This window comes from Protopterus annectens, chromosome 3.part1, assembly GCF_019279795.1.
Source record: "Protopterus annectens isolate FY-2018-M chromosome 3.part1, PAN1.0, whole genome shotgun sequence".
In the NCBI taxonomy this organism is placed as follows: Eukaryota; Metazoa; Chordata; order Ceratodontiformes; family Protopteridae; genus Protopterus; species Protopterus annectens.
The window spans coordinates 462527791-462551503 of NC_056732.1; positions in this window are offsets into that span (position 1 = coordinate 462527791).

Sequence of the window (23713 nt, forward strand, 5' to 3'; positions counted from 1 at the left end):
TGGGTTGTTGTTCACAATAATGCATGACATCGATTAAACCAGTAATGGCAATGCACACAGATGATGTATGTGTGTGCCAAATACACATATATACCTGTGACCTTCAATAGTTCCCATGTCTGACGCCTGCCACATGTGAATACATGGTATTTGCACTGGTGTGAGTTGTATATGGTATCATCCTAGCAGCGAGGGTGGAAGTAAGGTGTATGCAATTATATGTGTAAGAAAAGTGACCCTTTTGGCAACCAGTACAACACACCAGCTGCTGCATATTCCAATCTCTACAGAGAGATGATGTCAGCACCCTACAAGTACAGCAGAAGAGGGCAAATCTCCCAGTAATGCAAATAGCATGCTCTGCTACTGCGTCTCTCACTACTGTCATAGCACAGTTAGTTATGGCTTTGAATTCCACAAATGCCACGTGTGTTTTTGTCACACAGAATGCCCATGTGTGTGGGTTGTTGTTCACAATAATGCATGACATCGATTAAACCAGTAATGGCAATGCACACAGATGATGTATGTGTGTGCCAAATACACATATATACCTGTGACCTTCAATAGTTCCCATGTCTGACGCCTGCCACATGTGAATACATGGTATTTGCACTGGTGTGAGTTGTATATGGTATCATCCTAGCAGCGAGGGTGGAAGTAAGGTGCATGCAATTATATGTGTAAGAAAAGTGACCCTTTTGGTAACCAGTACAACACACCAGCTGCTGCATATTCCAATCTCTACAGAGAGATGATGTCAGTACCCTACAAGTACAGCAGAAGAGGGCAAATCTCCCAGTAATGCAATTAGCATGCTCTGCTACTGCGTCTCTCACTACTGTCATAGCACAGTTAGTTATGGCTTTGAATTCCACAAATGCCACGTGTGTTTTTATCACACAGAATGCCCATGTGTGTGGGTTGTTGTTCACAATAATGCATGACATCGATTAAACCAGTAATGGCAATGCACACAGATGATGTATGTGTGTGCCAAATACACATATATACCTGTGACCTTCAATAGTTCCCATGTCTGACGCCTGCCACATGTGAATACATGGTATTTGCACTGGTGTGAGTTGTATATGGTATCATCCTAGCAGCGAGGGTGGAAGTAAGGTGTATGCAATTATATGTGTAAGAAAAGTGACCCTTTTGGCAACCAGTACAACACACCAGCTGCTGCATATTCCAATCTCTACAGAGAGATGATGTCAGCACCCTACAAGTACAGCAGAAGAGGGCAAATCTCCCAGTAATGCAAATAGCATGCTCTGCTACTGCGTCTCTCACTACTGTCATAGCACAGTTAGTTATGGCTTTGAATTCCACAAATGCCACGTGTGTTTTTGTCACACAGAATGCCCATGTGTGTGGGTTGTTGTTCACAATAATGCATGATATCGATTAAACCAGTAATGGCAATGCACACAGATGATGTATGTGTGTACCAAATACACATATATACCTGTGACCTTCAATAGTTCCCATGTCTGACGCCTGCCACATGTGAATACATGGTATTTGCACTGGTGTGAGTTGTATATGGTATCATCCTAGCAGCGAGGGATACACATCTGGTCTGGGGCATATAGTCTACATGTTGTTGATGAACAGGTGCTGCATGTTTTCACCTGTTGTGGGAGTGGTAACAAGTTGTTCCATAGCAATGCAGTGACTACATGCTAGAAACCTTTCAGCTAGGGTGTTGTAGCTACAGTAATTCATCAGCATTCAGTAATACTTCAGCATTCTTGATGAGGGTATGATGCCAACCAAGGTCAGGGTCATACCAGCTTGTGCCACATGCTCAGAGAGCCCTTCTATGTTCCCTATCCTGTAGTCCAGGGAGGTACATCACAGGTCAGCCATAGTGGCATGGACAATGACTGAGTCATATGTGTCCATGCCTCTGACTGACCTGTATGCTTGTGTTATGTGGTGGAGCATGTGACCTTCACCTTGTCCAGTCTGGTGAGTGGGACCTCACTGTACCGGACAATAAAGGTACCTAACATAACTGTAGCAGGTATGTTGTCTAGCCGTACAGGCTGTGACTGTTTGGCACACAGGATTTGTGTGCTATGTGTTGCACGTGCTGTGTTCCGGCTTAACGTATGCCTGTGTGCCAGCTGCAGAGGTGTCTGCTGCTCAGGCAGGATGCTATTCTGAGGCTCCATGAATGCCCCGGTGTGTTCATGTGTTTGGATTGCTGTCAGTGTAGGTCTACATCAGACTGGTATTGTAGTCACTGTAGTATTTCATGCCACCTGACAGGTTATGCCAGTACTGGGTTCAGAGTGCTTAGTCCCCAGTTTGGCTATGTGGTTGCATCTCACACATGTGTTGTACGTCCATGTGTAGGGGAGAGGGTTGACTGTGTACATATGGCAGCTGTGACATTGCCACATGACTCACATATTCCACAACTGTACCATAGAGGTGACTGCCAAGTGACATTTGCACATGCTACCATAGTATTGTGATTGTCATGGTGATTAACAGCACATAGGGTCAATGGGAAACAAGGTACAGAAGGTGAGTATGTGAGGGTGTAGTGCCTGTGATTAGTTAGCACTGGCATATATGACTGCTCACATGGTCAAATGCCAGGTAAGTCATATGCAATGTGTCACAGGCACCGTACATGCGAACAGGACAAACAGTGATGTTCTGCCAAGTGAGACATGGACATACATATAGTAAGCTATGCAGATGTTACTAGGAATCCACAGAAGCTCTGTAAATCTGCATTGCAGGTGGAATCAGTGTTCCAGGGTAACTGCAAGCAAACATGCATGCAAACAAAGCTACAGTAAGCAGGGCTGCATGTAGTCCATTGTACAACAAACAAGCTGTACCACTTCCAGTAGGTAAGAGTGCAAATATGCAGGCACTATACACATGTACATGGAAATACACAGGTCAGATGGCCAGGGTCCAGTCTCAGCGCACACAAGTGTACAGACCATGTACCATCAGGATGTACAATAACCGGATAGAAACCCAGGCGCTCACACCTGCAGTAATACACATGTCAAATAACAGACACTGAGCCTTCACTCAGTGGTTCCATACTTAGTAGGATGTATGCTACCTGTCCTGCCACCACAGTATCCCTGACATTTATGGGTACTCTCCCTCCTGTGAAAGTTACTTTTGCGTGTTGGGGCTGTCTAGCATGGTATGAGATGCGAGCTTGCAGTGCTAGGGTGCTCCTGTGTGTCCTGTACCAGTCGTGTGGTACTGCACACATATCAACATCCTCAAACATCCGCATTGCAGAGTCCAGTGTGGGCAACATGCCACTTTCAGTTTACATGTCCATCATTGCGTATCAATACTTTCATTACCCTATCCCCTGTGCTACCTATGTATGTGGCCTTCTGTTGACATCCTTACCACCAGTATGCAAACATGTGCAGATGATACACTATGGTACTTACCATGGGTGTAGACAACAGTACAAGACAATCATACCCTTACTGCATCAGGCATGCTGGGATATACCCACAATTATATCAGCACACAGTACTGTTAACAACATGATACTATTACTACACGTCTATGTAGTCACCCTGTGAATCAGCAACATGTTAACCTGTACCTGCACTGATGTTACAGATTGCAGGAGGTGGCACAGTTTCATCATATGCACAGGGTGTGAACTTGGTATGCCTGAGTCTGCCACTTATACCACCAATTGACATGTATGTGTATGTGTGTTGGTGAGGGACAGCAGTACAAGGTGGGGCAATGTTGATGCAGTGTGTGCATGTATGCGGTAGCCCTAGGTGTTGTCAATTCGCATGTGTGTATGGATGCACACAGTTCCACCTCATGGCTGCCATATACTGTTTGTGGACAGCCACAGACTGTACCTACCAGGTCATACAGATCAGTGTCTCTGGCCACGGACATGGTACCTGTGCCTTGCAGGAGTGCTACGGACCGTATCCAGTACCAATCCAGACTGGGTACTGTCATCAGAAGCAGGTGTTCATAGACCGGACACAGATTCCTGTTGGGCCTGTCCAGAGCCAAGTGCACATGGTCTCCTGGGGCCGTCTGATGACAGCACAGACCCAGCATTGCTGGGGCTGCTGCTGGCACTATGGGGGCGGCCGTGGCCCTGTTTTCATCCACGATGACTGCCAGCTGCTGCTGTTGCTGGCATACGCCCACGTCGATGCTTCAACCATCCACCATTGCCCTGGCTCATGGACATGTAGTTGTGGAACTGGTCTAATGTCCCTACAACATCTGTCTATGACATCGGTGAAATTACGGATGGCAGCCGCAATGTCACGCATACTGTCAGCCATGGCTGTGTGACATGCTGTCAGCTCCCTCAGACCCTGTCTGGTGTACCGTTCCATACGTGACTGTGCCTGCATGACAGCTCAAAACATACCTGAGGTTGTAAGACCTCTGTGGGCACGTCTGATAGGGGCAGTACGCCCACGGATGCTCCCACGAGAACCCCTGGACATCTGTCTGTGTGGTACCATCTCAGGGTCATGCCCATGGCTGCTGTGCGGGGAAGCATGTGCCACAGATACCACATTACTCTGGTCAATGCCCACTGTATCCTGTCCATCACCTAGGGACATTGGTGACAAAGGATGTATTGGCAGGATGACTGTGCGCATTGATGGGGTTGACAGCTGTGTACTGTCAATTGGCTGACCAATGACGGACCCTGGCACACCTTCCTGTGCCATTACACAGATGTCATCATTATCAGTACCCGTGGCACCTGATTCAGGTTCCCTGCTGCATGACACCAGAGCAGCACCAGAACCTGTGGGAGGGAAACAGGAATCACAGTTTACAATGTCTACACAATGTTACCAGTGATGCACACATGCACACATGCACACGTGCACAGGTGCACACATGCACACATGCACAGGTGCACACATGCACACATGCACACGTGCACATGTGCACACATGCACACATGCACAGTGCACTGGTGCACACATGCACATGTGCACATGTGCACACATGCACAGGTGCACACATGCACACATGAACACGTGCACACAGTTGCACACTTGCACACTACTCAGTATGCGAGATATCAACACACAGACACAGACACACCTGCATGCATACACAGAGCACTACTAAGTGAGCCTAATATTACTATTACTATCAAGACTATTAAAGGTATTGTTAATACACACTCACCAGCTTGGATAGGCTGCATTGCTGTTCCACCAGAGGGAGCTGCAGAAGTGAGGAAATTAATGTCAGTGGGCACAAATGTGCCATTGTTACTGAGTATGATACAGGTCAGTAGTACAACAGTTGCCTTTCACAGGTCAACTGCTCATATTGAGAATATCACACTTGCACATTAAATACTATGATGAAAGCTACAAACCAAAGACACACCTCACACATGCATTAACTACCAGTGTACATAGCAGTCAACTATACATATGGCATATTACCTGCACGCTCGTAGTCATGGTGCTGTGTGGCTCCAGCCTCCATCATAATGCAGGTCTGCTGCTGTTGTTGTTGATGGGCTGGAGCCACAACACTTATGAGTAGTCCCTCCAGTCTGGTGAGTGGGGGATGTGTAGCCACACCACCACCTGTTGCAACCTGTTGCCTGTGGATATCCGATGCACGCTGATGGACATTTTTGATTAAATCACTGCAGTGATGTCGTACCTTGTCATATGTCCTATTATGTGTGCCTATGTCATTTACCCGACGGACCAGGTCTTGCCACAGTGCAACCCTCTCCTGCTGATTCTGGCTGGTGCAGGAAAAGAGTATTGCATAATCCCACACCAGGCTCTGGTGTATTTCCTCATCCTCAGCTGCAGAGTATGCTGGATTGTGCTGGTGAGCCATGGTCCTGAAAAAGGAAATAAAATGATATCAGCAAAATATTTCAGCAGAATTTGGCACACATACTACACATGCTACTCGACTGTTGTGACACAACATATCTCACATATATAGCATCTGTCTGTCTATTGGTGGATACACATGTAAATGGCCAGGTATCAGTGCTCAGCCAACAACTGTGCAACAGTACCTGGCACACTCCATACGACATACTACCAAACCTCAGCAGTCAGAACACTGATTCAGGTCTAAAGCACTCCCTCACTCTGGGGGGTTGTATTGAGGTACTGTATGGGGTACATCATCAACTACTGTGATCTGACCACAAACTAATTGCCCTGGATATACATATCCCACCTCCACCACCAGCACAAATGACTACAGTGAATAACATTTCAAACGCAAACTTTACACTTCGTAAGACTGAGATGGTATCCTTTAAGCCCACTGGGCCAGTGGAAGCCACAACCCACAATGCTGACTCCTTCACAAATGATTTCTACAGACATCTCCGAGAATGCATGGATCATGCAATCCCATATAAGACCAAGACACTCTCCACAAAGGGAAAGCATCCTGTCTGGTGGACCCCAGCCATAGACAGATTGTATAACAATAGATGGAAGCTACTGCAAGACAGAGCATAATTCCATAAAGGGAAGGCATGTCTGATCAGCACTAGTAAAGAGCTATGTTCTCTCATACAAACATCCATGGGCAACTGTGAGAGGGAAATCACCGGGGACACTACAGATAACCACAAGGCCTTCTTCAGTTATGTTAGAAACCTGGTCAGAAACCCTCCAATATGCTCATAGTTAGTACACAACAGCAAATAATTCACTGAATCCACAGATATTGGCAACATTGTGGCAGACAGGTTCAGTGCAATTCCACCCCCCCTTCCCCAAACGAAGACATACTTATCCCAGCTGAATGTAACCTCCCTGTCATCACAGATGTCCAGGTGAGAGCTGCCCTCAGAAAAGCAAAAAACACAACATCAATGGGACCTGACGGTATCCCCAGTTGCATGCTACATGAACTCCAAGAGGAGCTAAACACACATATAGAAGTGCTATGTAACACTAGCCTGACTACAGGATATGTACCTGTACACTGGCATACAGCAGCAGTGGTTCCACTCCACAAAGGAGACACCTCTACATACCAATACAATACAACACAATACAATACAGTACAATACAATACAAAACAATATGCTATTGCCCCTGGGACTACAGCAGCATACTATTCTGCTACCCTGACCATTGTGACACATGTGATGTGATGGTACCTGCTCCTGTAAAACAGTTACACAGGGTGACTCATATGGCATATTAACTATCTGACTAACATTCAGCAGGGATATGTGTGACATGTACTCATGGGGAGTCTTGCTTCTTAACGCTGCATGGTTTATTGCAGGGTATGTCTTATCTGTGGGTAGGAACCTGTACCTTCGCCATGTGCTCTCTACTGCAGTGTCAAGGATGACACACAGCGGTCATTTAGGTTGTGGATGGTGTGAGGTGTTACTATGGTTGTTGGACATCTGTCATGGGTGTGACTTAAGTATGTAACTCCAGGAGTGGTAACCTCTATGTGGGTAGTATGTGTGCACTCCGTGGTGTTGTCAGTCACTGTGCATTGGTAATGTGTTTGAGTGCATTGTCACAGTGCCGTACATGTCACTGTGTCCTTCTCCATATCTGTAGCTGTCATGTGAGGTACATACCGTGGCAGCCATTGTGTGGTGTGGAGGGGTACACTGACCTACATGTCCATAGTTGACACACCAAGTCTGCTGACACATGCCATGTTCAGGTATTCCAGGAATAGTGTGCCACTGTCACTATCATTGAGGGGACTATTGTACACATTTATGACCCTGTTCACCCCTGACACATGCAGTGGTGGGCAGCCAATCACATATCTGGTGGTTACTGGTGTAGGTGATTTGAAATGGGGTATGGTACTCCAGTTTCGACACTGGTGTTCACTCCATGCCTTTGTCACCAGGCACCTGTTGCAATACATCTGTACACATGTGCCTCACTCAGAATATATATACATCTCTCTCTCTCTCTTTCTATATATATATATATATATATATATATATGTATATATGTATATATATGTCTGTATACATATACACATATATATGTATCAATGTACATATATTGCTGTAGATATGAAGAGATATTGATGTCAGTTATTTGTGATTGGGTAAGCAATGTATTTAAACAGGTGCTAATTGCAGTATTTTTGTATTCTGAGGAAGTCATCTACCAGACGAAAGCGTTTAATACTGCTGTGTTTGCTTGCACTGCTTTATCTTGAATGAACATTGTCTGTATTTTTTCTGGATTTGGAGTTTTCTGCTTATAAAGGATTTACCATCTACCAAGCGTCACTTTTGTCTTGCAACAGCTGCCTTTTATTTTTCATTGTTTGTAAGACTCTACCTGTTTTCCTTGTTTGTTGTCATGGATGGAGGCGAGCAGATGCGTGACACTGGCGATGCAGAACTGCAGACTTTACTTAGATCTGTATCCACTCTAACTGCAACAGTTTCAGATTTATCTAAAAAAGTGGACAAATTAATGTCTAACCCTCTTTATTTAGGGTCGAATGACATTACTAATTCACAGGGCTCTGAGACTGGTGATTTGCTTATTACACCAGCCCAAAGAACGGGCTTTCACAGTAACCAGGAAGCTGACTTAGTTCGTGGTAACACCAATGGTTTTAGCTGTAACACACAGGCTCAGAACATTTCTGTCGATAGGCAGGAAGTGACTTTTAATGTATCGGTTGAGCAATGGCTTAAAACCGAAACTGGTTTTAATCGAGTTTCTAGTAATAATCATGTTAACCCAGGTACATTGGATCAACAAATTTCCAGTTTTAGAGGGCTACTTCTGAAATATACAAAATTGCAACTGGAAAATGAATATTTAACTGAGTGTACTAAAAGAGAGCAGGTGCCTAAGGGGCTCCGTTCATGGAAATTTCCCACTGGACTGGAAAAGGACTCACACCTTCATAAAGAACTTCTACAATTTTTTAACAGGCAAGGGTGTGAATTGCTTCAAATTTTGATATCTGATAACAACCGTAAAATGTCATTGTTATTAAGGGAGATTAATACTTTAGATTTAAGCATTAAAAATGATTTGTTGTTTGAAATGAAATGTAATAACTTTAATGCTGTGTTTAATCATGTTGACACTGAGCTAACTGAATTAAAGACTAGGAAGGAAAGGAAATTATTAAGGGATAAGGTGGATTATGAGAATGGTAGAGCATATCCAGATCCACCAAGGGGACAACAAAGTTTTTCTGTTAATAACATCTCTTGTACTGAGGATAATGAAATTGAAGAGCATGCACAAAGCAATAGTGGAAATGTTTCCCCTTTAGAGCAACCTCCTTTACGGAGGTCGGAGAGGTTACAGAACCAGAGACAGGGGAGGCAGGATTACTACAGGAATGGCAACATCCCTGGGATGGGTTCCTAGAGGGGGAGATGGGGTTCATACAGGAGATAAACCCTGACAACAATTTTGACAACGATAATAATAGTGGCCTGGTACTTGATGTTATTAGCAACAATAACTGTGATTTCAACATTTATAACTACAGCCAGGTCAGAGTTGACACCAGGTGGGCCGAGTTATTATCAAAGGGATTTAATTTTGTTCCTATTAAGGAAGGGATGCTTACTGACTCTATTTTACAACTTAAATTATTTACAAGAAAACTTAATTTGGCCTTACATTTTCATGATAACAATACTAGTACTGGCCATTTGGATACACATAGGCCTACTATTTTTTTACCCCCATCACACCTCCTAGTACAGCTGTTTGAGAATCTATGTGAAGCTGATATCAGGAACTTATTAGTGAACAAGTATAAAAAACCTGGTCAAGCTAACTTGGACTGTGATGAGAGAAAACTTCTAAGTGAAATTTTAGAGCATCGTGACATAAGAATAATGAAACCTGATAAAGGTGGGGGCATGGTAATTATGAATGTGGTTGATTATAATGGCAAGATGATGGAACTTTTATATAGTGATGTCTATCTTGAAGTGTCAAGAAAGGAGATTAATATAGCATATTGTAATATTGACCTGGAATTGGAACAGCTATTATTAAATGGGCAAATTACCTTAGAAACCTATAATTATATGCTTATAAGCCATCCAAAAATACCCACAATTTTTGGCATACCAAAAATTCACAAATCCTTAGAAAACCCACCATTAAGACCAATTGTGGATGCAAAAGCCTCAAAAACTTATAGTATTGCTAAGTTTATTGACAATGTGACTAAAAACATTCTAGATTCACGTAGTCTTGTGATTAGGGACTCATTGGACTTTCTTACTAAAGTTAAACAGGACATGTTTTTTGATAGTCACATATTTAGTCACTATTGATGTTTGTGATCTCTTTTCAGTTATTCCACATCAAATTGGCCTTGAATGGTATTATGACTATTTATGTGCCAATTCAACACTTAATCATAACACCATTCTGACTTTACGAGCATGTATGGAAATAATATTAGAGAATAATTTTGTAAAATGGGTGTGTGCTGTGCTCCAGTGTTTGCCAACATTGTCTTGGCACAATGGGAGGACCTGTTTGTTACCAACTCGGAATTTAGGACTTCATGGGCATTGTATGGACGATACCTAGATGATATAGTCCTGTTCTGGAAAGATAGTGAGGACGACCTGAAGAGGTTCTTCACCTATATTAATGGAACTACAAGTTTTCATAAATTTACTATGAATAGCAATGTAGAACTAATTAATTACTTAGATGTTACCATCAAGAAAGACTTTGAACACAATTGTTTTGTTTCACAACTATATAGGAAACCTACCTATTCAAATTCACTATTGCATTATACAAGCACACCCATTGCACCAGAAAAAGCCCTAGTTAAGGGCCAATATGTAAGACTGGCCAGAATGGTGTCTGATTTTGCGGATTTTCTTAGTGAATGTGAAATATTAAAAAAACATGTTTTGTAAGAGGGGGTACCCTGAAACCTTTGTCATAGATATTTTTAATGAAGTTAAGACTAAAAGAATGAATGGTCATTTTCTTGCACTACTAGGGCAGGTGTCCACCAAAAGTCATAATGACTGTAAACTTTTAAATTTTGGACGGGTGCTTACTCTTACTCACACATCCAATTTTTATGACATTAAAAACATTATTTCCATATTTTGGAAAATATTTGAAGTTGACCCTGAATTATCAGAAAAATTTGGTATTGAACCGCAAGTGGTTTACAAAAGAGACACTCCCCTTAAAGGATTGTTTGAAAAGCAAAAATTTGACACCCACAATGGTAGTACTTTTAAGTGTGGGAGGTGTGCCCAATGCCCTTATGTTATGGACAGAGGAAAAATCAAGCTCAAAAATTTTGGATATATTTCCAGTTCAAAAAGGATGTACTGTTACACTAAAGGGGTTGTGTATTTGGCCTTGTGTAGATTCTGTGCAAGTTTCTATGTAGGTAAAACTAAGAATGCCCTAAGGTTAAGGATTTATCAACATTTATATGATATCAGAAATAAAAATGAAAAGAATGCATTATATAAACATTTGGTTAGTGAACCTACCCATTCCTTCCTGTTCTTTATATTGGAACAGGTAGATCTGGGACCTCGTGGGGGACCCTTGAATGAGTATTTGGAGTTTGTAGAACTCAAATGGCAAATTAGGCTTGATGCCTATCATGCTCCTGGGTTAAATGATAGAATTTCTTTATCTTCTCTGTTGAAATTAAAATCTATGTTTTTTATTTAGTTATATACACTGTTTAGGGATGTGTTAAACTTTTTACATGTATTATTGTTTTATATTTGGCTTGTATTAAGTATATGCAGCCTTGTTAATGGGGGAAATGATGTCAGTTATTTGTGATTGGGTAAGCAATGTATTTAAACAGGTGCTAATTGCAGTATTTTTGTATTCTGAGGAAGTCATCTACCAGACGAAAGCGCTTAATACTGTTGTGTTTGCTTGCACTGCTTTATCTTGGATGAACATTGACTGTATTTTTTCTGGATTTGAAGTTTTCTGCTTATAAAGGATTTACCATCTACCAAGCGTTACTTTTGTCTTGCAACAGCTGCCTTTTATTTTTCATATATGTATGTCTGTATACATATACACATATATATATATATATATATATATATCGATGTACATATATTGCTATAGATATGGAGAGAGGGGGGGAGTGTGACAGAGAGGGGGTGAGAGTGACAGAGGTGGTGGGACAGGGGGAGTGCGAGATCATCATATACAGTCATATCTGTAGATAGTCAGATCTGTCTGTCTATGTATATGTACCTACATATATCTATATCTGTATGTGTGTATTACATATATATGTTTCTACATATTCTATCTATCTACCTCTGTCTATGTATTCCTACATCCCTCTCTATCTATGTATACATATATGCATATTATATATATATATATATATATATATATATATATATATATATATAGATATATATATATGTGTATATATATATATATATATATATATATATATATATATATATATGTATATGTATATATATATATATATATATATATATATATATACATACATACATATATTGACATACATACGTATCCATATGATACATAGGTATATCAACATGTTTGCATGTTTGTTTACAAAACTGTATACACACACTAACATACTACTAAACATACATAACTGTGAAACCTACTTTGTACATTGCACTACAACCTACATTCAACCTATATTGATATGTGCACATAGATGCCCTCACATACATATGTATGTACAGCCTTCACTGATAGTTGCTGTATGTCCCCTGCCCTATGCACATCTTCATATACATATAGATACAGACCAATGACACATATGGCGGGTTCACAGTATGTACACTTTTAAAAGTATTACTTTACATTACCTGTGTTTGTCACAGCTGCTTGCATTGCCTTTTGGATTGGTGTCCTGCTGCTGCTCCAGTTGACAGATGTCAGCTTTCTAGTAGGTTTTGTTGAGTGTTTTTGTTTGTGTATGTTTTTTTTTTAATTTTATTTTTCTCTCTCTTTATCTCTCTCTCTCTCTCTCTCTCTATCTCTCCCTACCTCCAGAGGGTGCAATGAAAGTATTGCATGTGTGGACTGGGAGTACAGCAAGCTTTTGTAGGTATCTGCATTTGTCCATGTGATGGCCTCTGCACCAACTGTTAGCCAGCATTTGCTAATTGCATGCAGCCAGTTGTGTACTGATTGCAGTTCTCACTGTGATTTCAGGGCAGTGCTATAAAAAGGTATGTGAGATAGGCATAGCCTTTCAGAGTTTAAGGGCAGGACCATGCTGGTATGCTATGGACACTGTTCTGTGAGTGTAAAGGTTAGTATCTCTCTCATATTTCCGGCTATGTTGTAGATTAACATTTCTCCATTCATATCTCCAGTTTCCTGTACTAAGTGTGTATGTACACTGACATCTAAGACTACTACTACTGTTAATGTGGGTGTGTGTGCTTTCCTGTGGGACATGTGGTGTAACTGGTATATAGCAGTGGCTCTTGCACTTTGCTGCTATGGTTTCAATATTTGCCCTTTACATTCACTACTTGTATGCCTGCTAGGTGTCTTGACTGTAGTGTGTTGCTGTGGCTTTCCTATTTTCCATGTACATTCACACCTTGGAATGCTTGCTATATCTGCTAGGGTGTTACTGCATGCAGTGTGATCTGGCCATGGTGTGGGCCTTGACATCTATTAGGGTATTTGGGTATGCTGCTGAGCAGGCCCCAGAGACTCTCAGGTGCGTCTTTCATCTGCCTCATGGAATGGTACATATCAGTGGGGTACACCCATTAAATTGTCTGGTATTCTGCAGTTGTGACTGTGGGTTAGCATGAGCATATGTATTACTACACTATTTCCGATGTGCAAGTGGTGCATACTTTCAGTACTTCATAGTTACCATTGCATGTGTTGTAACACCTTTCTGCCTACTGTTTGTACATTTCACAGGGAGTCTGTGGGGCATCCCTGTAACTCAGTCACAGTTGCTATGTCTAGGCTCTTAACTATTCAAATATGGCAGTGTCAGACCTCTCAAGTGTACAGATATTTGCAGGATGTCCACATTTTGCCTCATATTTTGGTCCATATCTCATAAACAGCTTTTTCTGGCAAATCACTCAGGGCTCAAGTCAGACTATAGTGACAAACATTTCAGTTTCAGACTTCATACCCTTCCAAACATCCAACATAATGCAAAACCTGTTACTCTCTCAACTGTCTAAGTTTGTTGGAGCAATATTTGAAATGTGTCCCTGTTTTTGGGCCTTTGCTCCACATTTTTTATTACTTAGTCCAGATGTGTTGCTGTAAGAGGTTGTGGGGTGTGGGCAGTGATTATCCTGCTGTGAGTATGTGTGTGGCTTGCAAGGTGCTACAGTGACATTATTACCTACTAGCTACCAAGTAGCATGGCTGTTTCTGTTCACACACTACTATTATAGTAATCCACTACATTTGACAGTAAATATACATGACATGCTTTGTGAACTACACATCCTATATTCCCTTTACATTCATTCCTACTATTGCATCATATATTTATTGTAGCACAATGCTCTTATATAGCAGTCGTGGCTTAGTGGTAAGTCATGCAGACTACTGTTTCCAAGATCCTGGGTTCGGGACTGATAGTGGGATTTTATTTTGCTTTTGAGCAGACTACAGGCCTTGTCATTCAGAGTGACTAAGGCACTTTTAAGCAGTTGTAACCGGGTTAGCACTGGTTTGCGTGGAGCTCACGCATGCGCACTGGCGTTCAGCTCCGCGCACACCAGCTTACAACTGCTTAAAAGTGCTTACTCTTGCGCACACCCACACTAATTTCTTTGAAAGAAATGAAAATGGGGAGACAGGAAAGTGGTGAAAAAGGGGTCACAAAGAGGGTAAGACAGTGGGGAAACAAGCTCGGGTTTTGCAGGAGGGATGTAGGTAAGGCCCATAGCTGCCCATTTCTTCATCAGCAACAGCTGTGCATATGTTTGTAATTTGGTGTGACATTTGAAACCTTCCACCCCTGAAAGAGGTGTAAGGACAACAATAATACTTGTTGTACAGCCAATTGTAATTGACAGTTTCCATGTCCAGCAGACATGTGTGCAAAATGGGCAGCTATGTATGGGGAGTAATTTTTTTGTGGGTACAGAGTGCCCTTTTTTTTTTTTTTTGAGGTGAGAGTGGTATGTCAGGAACAGGAAGTCGGTATAGCTGGGGAGGTAGGGTGGGTAGGTTAACAGACAAGACAAACAAGATGCATACAGGGGCGGTGTATGACACATGTGGGGGGGGGTTACACAATTGACGTGACGGATGTTTGGATATCTCGAGCCCATGAGCCCACAGATGGCAACAGTGGAACTGAGATTCCCACCCATGGGCAGTTGCCACTGTGCCTTCACTGCCCAGGACAGGGCTGTGCTGGGGACTGTGTAGGCCGGGCAGCAGGCACGCCCGTTAGTTGTGCCACCCATACCTCAAGCTGGCGTAGGGGCCCAAGAACAGTGGCACGGATCTCCCTACGCACCACAGTCCGGACATTACGGAGGGTGAGTGGAAGTTCTCCTCCTGCCACACTTGCAGAGGGGGGATGAGCCCCATCCCCTGCAGCGCTTCCACCCACAGGTGGCACAGGGCCACCGGAGGAGGGTCCGGCCTGGGCACTACTCGCCAGCTGAGGAGGGAGAGGTGGGTCCGCTGGAACTCGCCTTCCCTGTCATCCTATGTTTTGCATTATTTTATGACAGTTTGGGTTAGTAACGTACAATACAATTCACAATTAGTTGTAACAGCATGCATTAGTGTTCCCATTAACCAAACACCCATATATTCAAACCATTGAACAGCAAGCATAACACATGCATAATTTGAACAGCAATACACAATCCAACAACATGCAGGGTTGATTGATGGCAAAAGGGCATCAGGTTTGGATGCATGAACAGGGCAGATGCATCAACGTACATGCAAATATGTATGAACCAACAGGACAAATGTCCAGGGGTGTTAATTGTGATTGCACATACCAATTTCACGTGGAATGGATTATATGTGGTTATAGGGTAGGGTGAAGAAAATTTTATTAACAACTTCAAATACCAATACATATGCTGTACATTTCTAATAGCTGCAGATATATACACACTACAGTTTTGCCTAGAGTTTCCTATGTGATAACTACTTCAGGTTGGTGATAGGAATGTTACTGCTACATCAATATACATTTTCATTCTTATTCATACACATTCATATCTGGCTCTGTTCAGCTACATCATCCTGCTACACTTGCTTTATATAGCTATAGACAACTGTGGATGTTTGGTATTTCAGACAGCCATACTATCTGCATATTGCAGACTGACAGCAACATATCCAGATTTTGGGACACACATTCCAGCTGCGGTACCGTTTTCAACACATGTTACTGTTTGGTTCTGCCTGTCACATTCATTTCATTCTGTACTGACTGCAGTATACTTTATTCAGGAGTTATTACTACATTATTGGTGGATTCATAACTCTTTCTCACACTCTCTCACTTGTTTTATTTTTACAATTCAGGATGGTACTTAATTCTAGGCTTTATTGACATGTTCTACCTGTAGTTATAACAATCCTTTCCAACAGTCTCACTTCTGTCATGTTTCTGTATTTCAACAAGGGTATATTTCACACATGTTTTACTCAGCTTCTGCAGCTGTACTTTTCAGCCTGCTGCAGGTTATGTACTATTATATTACAGGTGGGACATCTTTATTTCAGACTTGTTTCATTTTTATGTTTGGATTACAGGCTGCATCACACTTTTGTAATCAAGCAATACTTGCAAACCCTCTTACACTGTTACTTGCACATTTTATTAATTAGTGACTACACTGCTAACTGTCATACTTATATATTTATTTACAGTTACAGGGAGAGAATTACTGACCTGCCTGGTGGCGCAACTGTGCCAGCCTATTGCCATAGGCTCGACGGTTCACAGAACGGACACCTGCAGCTGTAATATAAATAAAGTAAAAGTGGAATACACATCTCCATAATATCAGCTAGGTTAATTTCTTACATAAATAATTACATGTAACTTACTCAGTAGTGGGGTGTTGGGCATTTACCGGGCCTCCTGTATCCAACAGTTCAGTTGGTCCTGCTTCCATCTCTTTAAGTCCGCATGGTGGTGACGGACCTGCTTACCAGTCCTTGGTATCCCTGTGGCACTGGTGAGATCATGAGCCAACCGGTCCCATGCCTTAGCCCTATATGCTCCCCACAGGACCTGGCCCTGCATAAGTTGGGCCTCATGATTGTGGACAAGGAGCCAAAACATATATTTGGACTCCTCAATGCCCCACCTCTGTGCTCGGAAGCAACTACCCTCACCTACACCTGACATCCTGGCTGCAAGTCAGTTCTACAATCGGTTATGCTGTGTATTTCCACCTATGGGGCTTATATATGCCATTTTTCCTGCACTTATCTGTGACTGGCCATTTTGGAATTGTATCAGCTTCTCAAAACCTGCTTTGTCATGCTCCTCTTTCTATTCATTCCTATATATATGCTATTACTGGATTTCTAAGTGTAACTGTCATGGCTTAGTGGTTTAGCACTTCGACTATGGTGCATGGTATCTTGGTTTCGAACCTGGCCATTGCTTTTTATATTTTATGTCTGTCTACACAGGCTAGGAGGTGTGTCTGTGTAAAGACAGTTTTGATACAGCTTGCTCAACGTTGCCCATCGGTTAGCTTGTTGGCGAGGCGTGCAGCTCCGCGCAAACGGGGTTACACTGGTTTACACGTCATTTGGCTGTCAGCATGCATATTACGCTCAGCTCAGCTATGGGCACACAGTTTCAGTGTGTTAAAATGTTGCTCAACCCCAGGCACTCATTTTACACCTGTTAAACCACTGCTCACCTATGGGCACTCATTTTATACCTGTTAAAACACTGCTCACCTACAGGCAGATGTACTCAACTTGTTAGACTGTAGCTCAGATATAGGCACATCTGACATTTTTTTTTATTATCTCACATTTCTTCAAAATACATGGCCCATTTCATTACATTTTACATAAAATATAATTTTATATGTGTACATATATGTCAGGGACTTGTTTCGTGCTTATGTCACTAAAAATAAAAATTGATGTTGTGGGGGCTCGAACCATGACTGCCTGCACTTCAGCCGACGTCTCGACCGTTACGCTATTGCTTCTTGGCTTACTTTGCATATTTAGTTCTTATATGCTTTACCACTGACTGCTAACTGTGGCTAGGCTATGGGCACGCCCATGCAAACGAGCGCACTCACGGGCAAACATCTTTACAATTTAAAAAAAAATATATAAGATGTTCATTTCTACATTTTATGTTCGTAGTCTGTGGGGGCATGGGTTGTGTTGTGTTTATTCACATTTACACGGACTCTGTCATGGGGGTTTACTTTCAGGACTTTAACTCTTCTGGGGGCGTGACAGTTTGCAGGGCTCGGCCTACGGACATGCCCCCTACTGTCTTCCATAGACCGTGTTAGCCTTAGGTGTGATTCAGCATGCCCTCATGCATATGCATGACATGCTGCCATCACACCGTTTAACTACAGCCTCCGTGTAAGCCTTGCAACTCTTACACGGAGGCTTTGTGAATCCTGTCCATAATTAATTACATCTGGTTTCTATTTTTATATGTCTGGCATGTGTCAGCTGTGTATGTGTAAGCGTAGCTCGGCACTGTGCTCTGCACCACACAAATGGGCATTAAAAAAATGTAAAAAATGCAAAAATAAAACAAGACATTAAAATTTACACATATTTCTACACTAGCAGAGCACATTACAAAGATTCTTATCCTGTCCATAAAATCTGTCCAGGAATTCCCTGGACAATCCACAACCACAGAACAGCCTCTACACTACTGCCTAAATGGATTCAAAATCTCTGTTACTATAATCTCCCTTGACAGCGCACCATGATTAATATGCGTGGTGCGCTGCTAAGGGGGAACTATGGCCATGTACACAAGTACATTCCGTGTAGTCTCTCCAAGGAGCCTACACAGATTTTATTGAATCCTGGGGAACATTATGTGCTTCTAAATCAAAACACTGATACTGAAGTTGATTTTTGTAAGTCCAATTTTGATCAGTCTCTGGCCAAGAGGATATCTTCTAAATTAAAAATAACTTATACAATCACATTATTATAATGAGATCTCGGAAAAAATAAACAACTCAACCCTAATAAAGCCCAGGTATATATGGTATAATAATAGAAATATATACATTTTCCCCTTACATATCATTTTTTTCACAGAACTGTAATACAAGTACAAAATCAAAAAATGATTCCTCCTTATTGGAAATATTTAGTAATTACATCTATATTAAAAAGAAAACAAAATTCCCAACTATGTTCTTTTGTACTTTTAAACAATGATTGTAAAAGTTCTGTGTCTATTCTTTCAAATAGAATAAAAAAATACAGAGTAAAAAAACAGAAATAATCAATTTAGATCAAACAGGATATCTATATCAAAGACAAACTCATGATACAATTATTTAAATATCAGTAAAGAAGAAGCACTTTTAATCAGTCAAGATATTGAGAAAGACTTTGGTTTTCTAAATTGGAATTATTTATTCAAGGTATTAAAATTATTTGACTTTCCAACTAGTTTCTTATCCCTTCTCAAGAATATATGTAAAAATAACAATGTTTATATTAAAACCGGACCATTCACATATGAATATGCCCCCTTGGTCAAGGGTACTAAACAGGGTTGTCCTTCTCTCCTTTATTATTTGCTACAGCTATTGACATTTTTGCCATCTCAATTCAAGCAAATGCAAATATTGAAGGTATAGAAATATCAAAAAAATATAATTCCAAAATCATGCTATTTGCTGATGACATATTACTAACCCTTTCCAACTCAAGATCATGCTAAAGGAATTAGATTATATTATTAATCTTTTTCCGTCCTATTCAGGTCTTTATTTTAATGAACAAATCAAAATCCAAATTTGTATTCATAAATAAAAATAGAAAACTTCTAATACATAAAAACCATATCAGAGGTAAACAAATCACATCAATAGATTTTTAGCCATTAAAATAATTAACAAGTTAAATAATAAACAAGTTAAAGAAATTAACAATTATTAATATTTCTTTGGTTTCCTAACAAGCCACAAATAAGCTAATAACACCACACTTAGCCCTGGGATTTAGGAAAAAACAACTTTCCCAATATCTGCACTTATATTAAAGCATCACTTTTTAAAATCATATTAATCTGGGTTCTTAATACTATTTAATGTAAATGAAAGTTGTAAGATGAAAAATGTTAATCTTCTCTAGTTGCAGACCACCATAGCAGTGGTAAGGAAAAGTATCACAAAACGATGGAGGACAACTCACCACCAGACATTGAAGAGTTCCTGTCTCCATTAAAAGAAACTGCTATCAGACAGACTGCAATATGAGAAACCAGGATACATCTCAAAACATTCACCAGCAGTCCTTGGATTAAAGTATTATCTCTCATTGATGCATTTCAATAGAATTGTGCTTCTTGAAGTTATATTTTTATGGTGTTTACTGATCAATAATTTTCAAACAGTAACTGTTCTGATTTTTATTTTCAATGGAGTGTTAATGTATATTATGTTTTCTTTTTCAAAGATAATTTATGTACTGTATTTAGTTTGAAACTTTTTTATTATTTTAAAATTTGTATTACTGTTTATGATGACTATACTAAAATAAGTTTTTCTATTGTTTTCTAAACCTAACAATAAACTTTTTTGAGAAAAAAAAGATAACTTACAAGAGAAATAAAAGGGCACTGAGAATATTAAAAGTAGTTGCAATATATCTAAAAGGTCCTTGCTCTAACGTGTTTTTCCCAGCAGCTACAAAAGTCAAGATGGCATCTCTGTAAGTCACTGTGGTGGTGCTGGCACTACTCACTAGAGTCAGGTATGCCAGTGGCATCAGACATTGCCCAAGTGAACTGTTACAAGCATCCACTTTAGACTGGGGACCCTCAATGCATGCTCCTGGTAGTGTCTTTGCAGCAGAGCAAGAAAGATCTTGTTTTCCTTTCTACACCACCTGATAGCCCTGCTAAAATCAGTGATATTGAAATGCATGGCCATTCACCAGGTCACATTCCAGGACATTATTGTAACCCTCTCATAATCACAAATGTCGATGTTGTTGGCATGCGACAAGCAACATGGAGTTCTAAATAGCATGACCAGTCACAGTGCCACCATTCTTGAGTGCAGGCTTGAAAGTGTTAGGGAATGAACACTAGCTTGGTAAATTGTATAATCTTCAGGATACCAAGCTCTGACAGGAGGTTTGCTGTTTAGTGCTTCCGCAGGTTACAGGAGTAAAGTATAATTCCCCATATTCATGAAGGGGTCATTGATCACCCCATGCATGCTCTTTGTGCTTCACAGGTGCTCAAGCACGAGTACAGGTAAGTGAATGAGCCTCTTAGCATGGCACTGTTAATTGCTACAATGAAAAAAAATAATTTTGGGACATTCATTTGTACATCATTAGCATAAGTTCCATGCTAGAAGCATTGAAACTATATGACATAAGCACCCCATTCACAATGGGCTGAATTCCACTACTGAAGATTTTAACCCAGGAATAGACTGAGCACTGTTGAAGATCGATGCGGATTCCTAACAATAACAGATGTCTCTGAAGGAAACTGTGTGGAAAATATATTGTTATCACTTGTTAATGCTGTAATTTAGTGGACCATCAAAAAATCCTTGACAAACTGCTAATGTACTGTTTGTTTATGTTGCTGTTAAAAGGTACATAAAGTATATAAATGCTGCCACTCTACTAGGGTATTAGCTTGACTGAAGCTCTACTGGCATTGCTGGCTAAATGGATTGGAGGGGTTAATGGGGGTGTAGGTTAACTTCCACTTCATATAGGTTCATAGGTGTGTACTAGGCAAATGGCCCTGGAGCCTTTACAAGCCTAGCCCATAGAAGTGCCCTGGCATAATGTCACTGTTAGTTCCTGGTGCATCTATCAAGTAGAGCCACTGGAGTGATCCCCAGGATGAATTTTCTATTGCCCATCCACTCATCAAGATTTCTGTTGAAAAGGGACAGTGAGGTGCTCTGCTTGTCATGTATGGGAAGTCTATTCCAGAGCATGGGCAGTCTCTGGGTTATGAACCTGCCCCTCCAGCATGTTCTGTTGATTGTGGTAATTAGGTTGAGGTCCCTGGAGTGTGTGGTGCGAAGGGATTGGGATATCTTTAGGTGTCACATTTCTAACAGGACTGGGTCAGACATATCTTTGTAAGTCAAACAGAGATCGCCTCTTAATAAACAATATGAGACAGAGAAAAGCTGGAGTTTTTTGAGTCTGTCCATGTAGGGCATGTGTTTAAGCATAGGATCCTCTTCATGAGGTACTTTTTTGGCATTTCCAGCTGTTGCAGGTGTTTAGTGTGGTACATGCAAAATGGGGCATTATACTGGATGATTGGTCTAATGAGGGAAGAGTTGTGTGAGATGATGACCTCATTCTTCCTGGATGCAAAACCCTTGGTAATGAGATGTGCCACATAGAAGGACTTTTAGACCACAGTGGCAATGTGGTGGTCAAAGGAGAATTTGCTGTCAACCTGTGTCCCCAGATCTCTTATAATGCCTTCAGTGTTCAGTGGGCTACCATCAATGTGGTAATTAGGGGAACTGAGTTTTTCACAAAGGGAATGATGATGCATATTTTGGCATTAAGCTTAAGGCCATAGTTTTGACACCAGTCATTGGTCTCAGTGAGACCTTTCTGTAGGATGTTTACATCACTTGGGAAGTTAATAATGGCTCCCAACTTGCAACCATTGGTGAACTTGGTCAGTCAGAGTGCCTCTGTGTTGGCCTGGACTTTTGAGAAGTAGATACCAAACAGGAGAGGACCCAGGACCAATCCCTATGGGACTCAACTTGTGACTGGTCGGCAGTCTGACTTGGAGACTGCTACTTTCACACTGTTAATTCAATCTGTGAGCCAGTTTGCAACCCACCTAGTGATATAGAGGTTGATGCCTAGTTTGGTGAGTTTATCAATAATTCCAGAGTGGAGAATGGTATCAAAGGCCTTGGCCAGATCAAGGTAGGCTATATGAACTGCCTTGCCCTCATCCACTGCTCTTGTGACTGACTCAAAGAAGTCAACTAGTTTGAACAGGCATGATCGACCCTTCACAAAACCAAATTGCGTGCGATCCAGAGTTTGGAGGTTTCCTATATCCTTGTTAATTAAGTCCATGATGATGCACTACATAGCCTTACATATCAGACTTGTCAGGCTAACGGGGCAATAATTCCCAGGGTCTGCAGTTACTCTCCCTTTATGTAGAGGGATGACTATAGCAGTGTGCTATTTTGTAGGGACAAAGCATGAGGTGAGGCTGTGATTGAACAGGGAACACAGGTGTGGTGCCAGTTCACTTTGTAGTTCATGAAGAACACAGCCAGGGTTATTATCGGGTCTCATGGAAGCTGTCTTCTTGGCCTTGGACAATGCAGCTTTAAGCTGTGCTGCAGTAATGCTGGGTGCCTGCCATTCTTCCGGTATTGGTGATTGGTCCTTTTGGGGGGAGAGAGGGGTAAAGTTGACACTGAATCTGTTGGACAGTATGTTGGCAATATCTGTTGGCTAAGTATAGG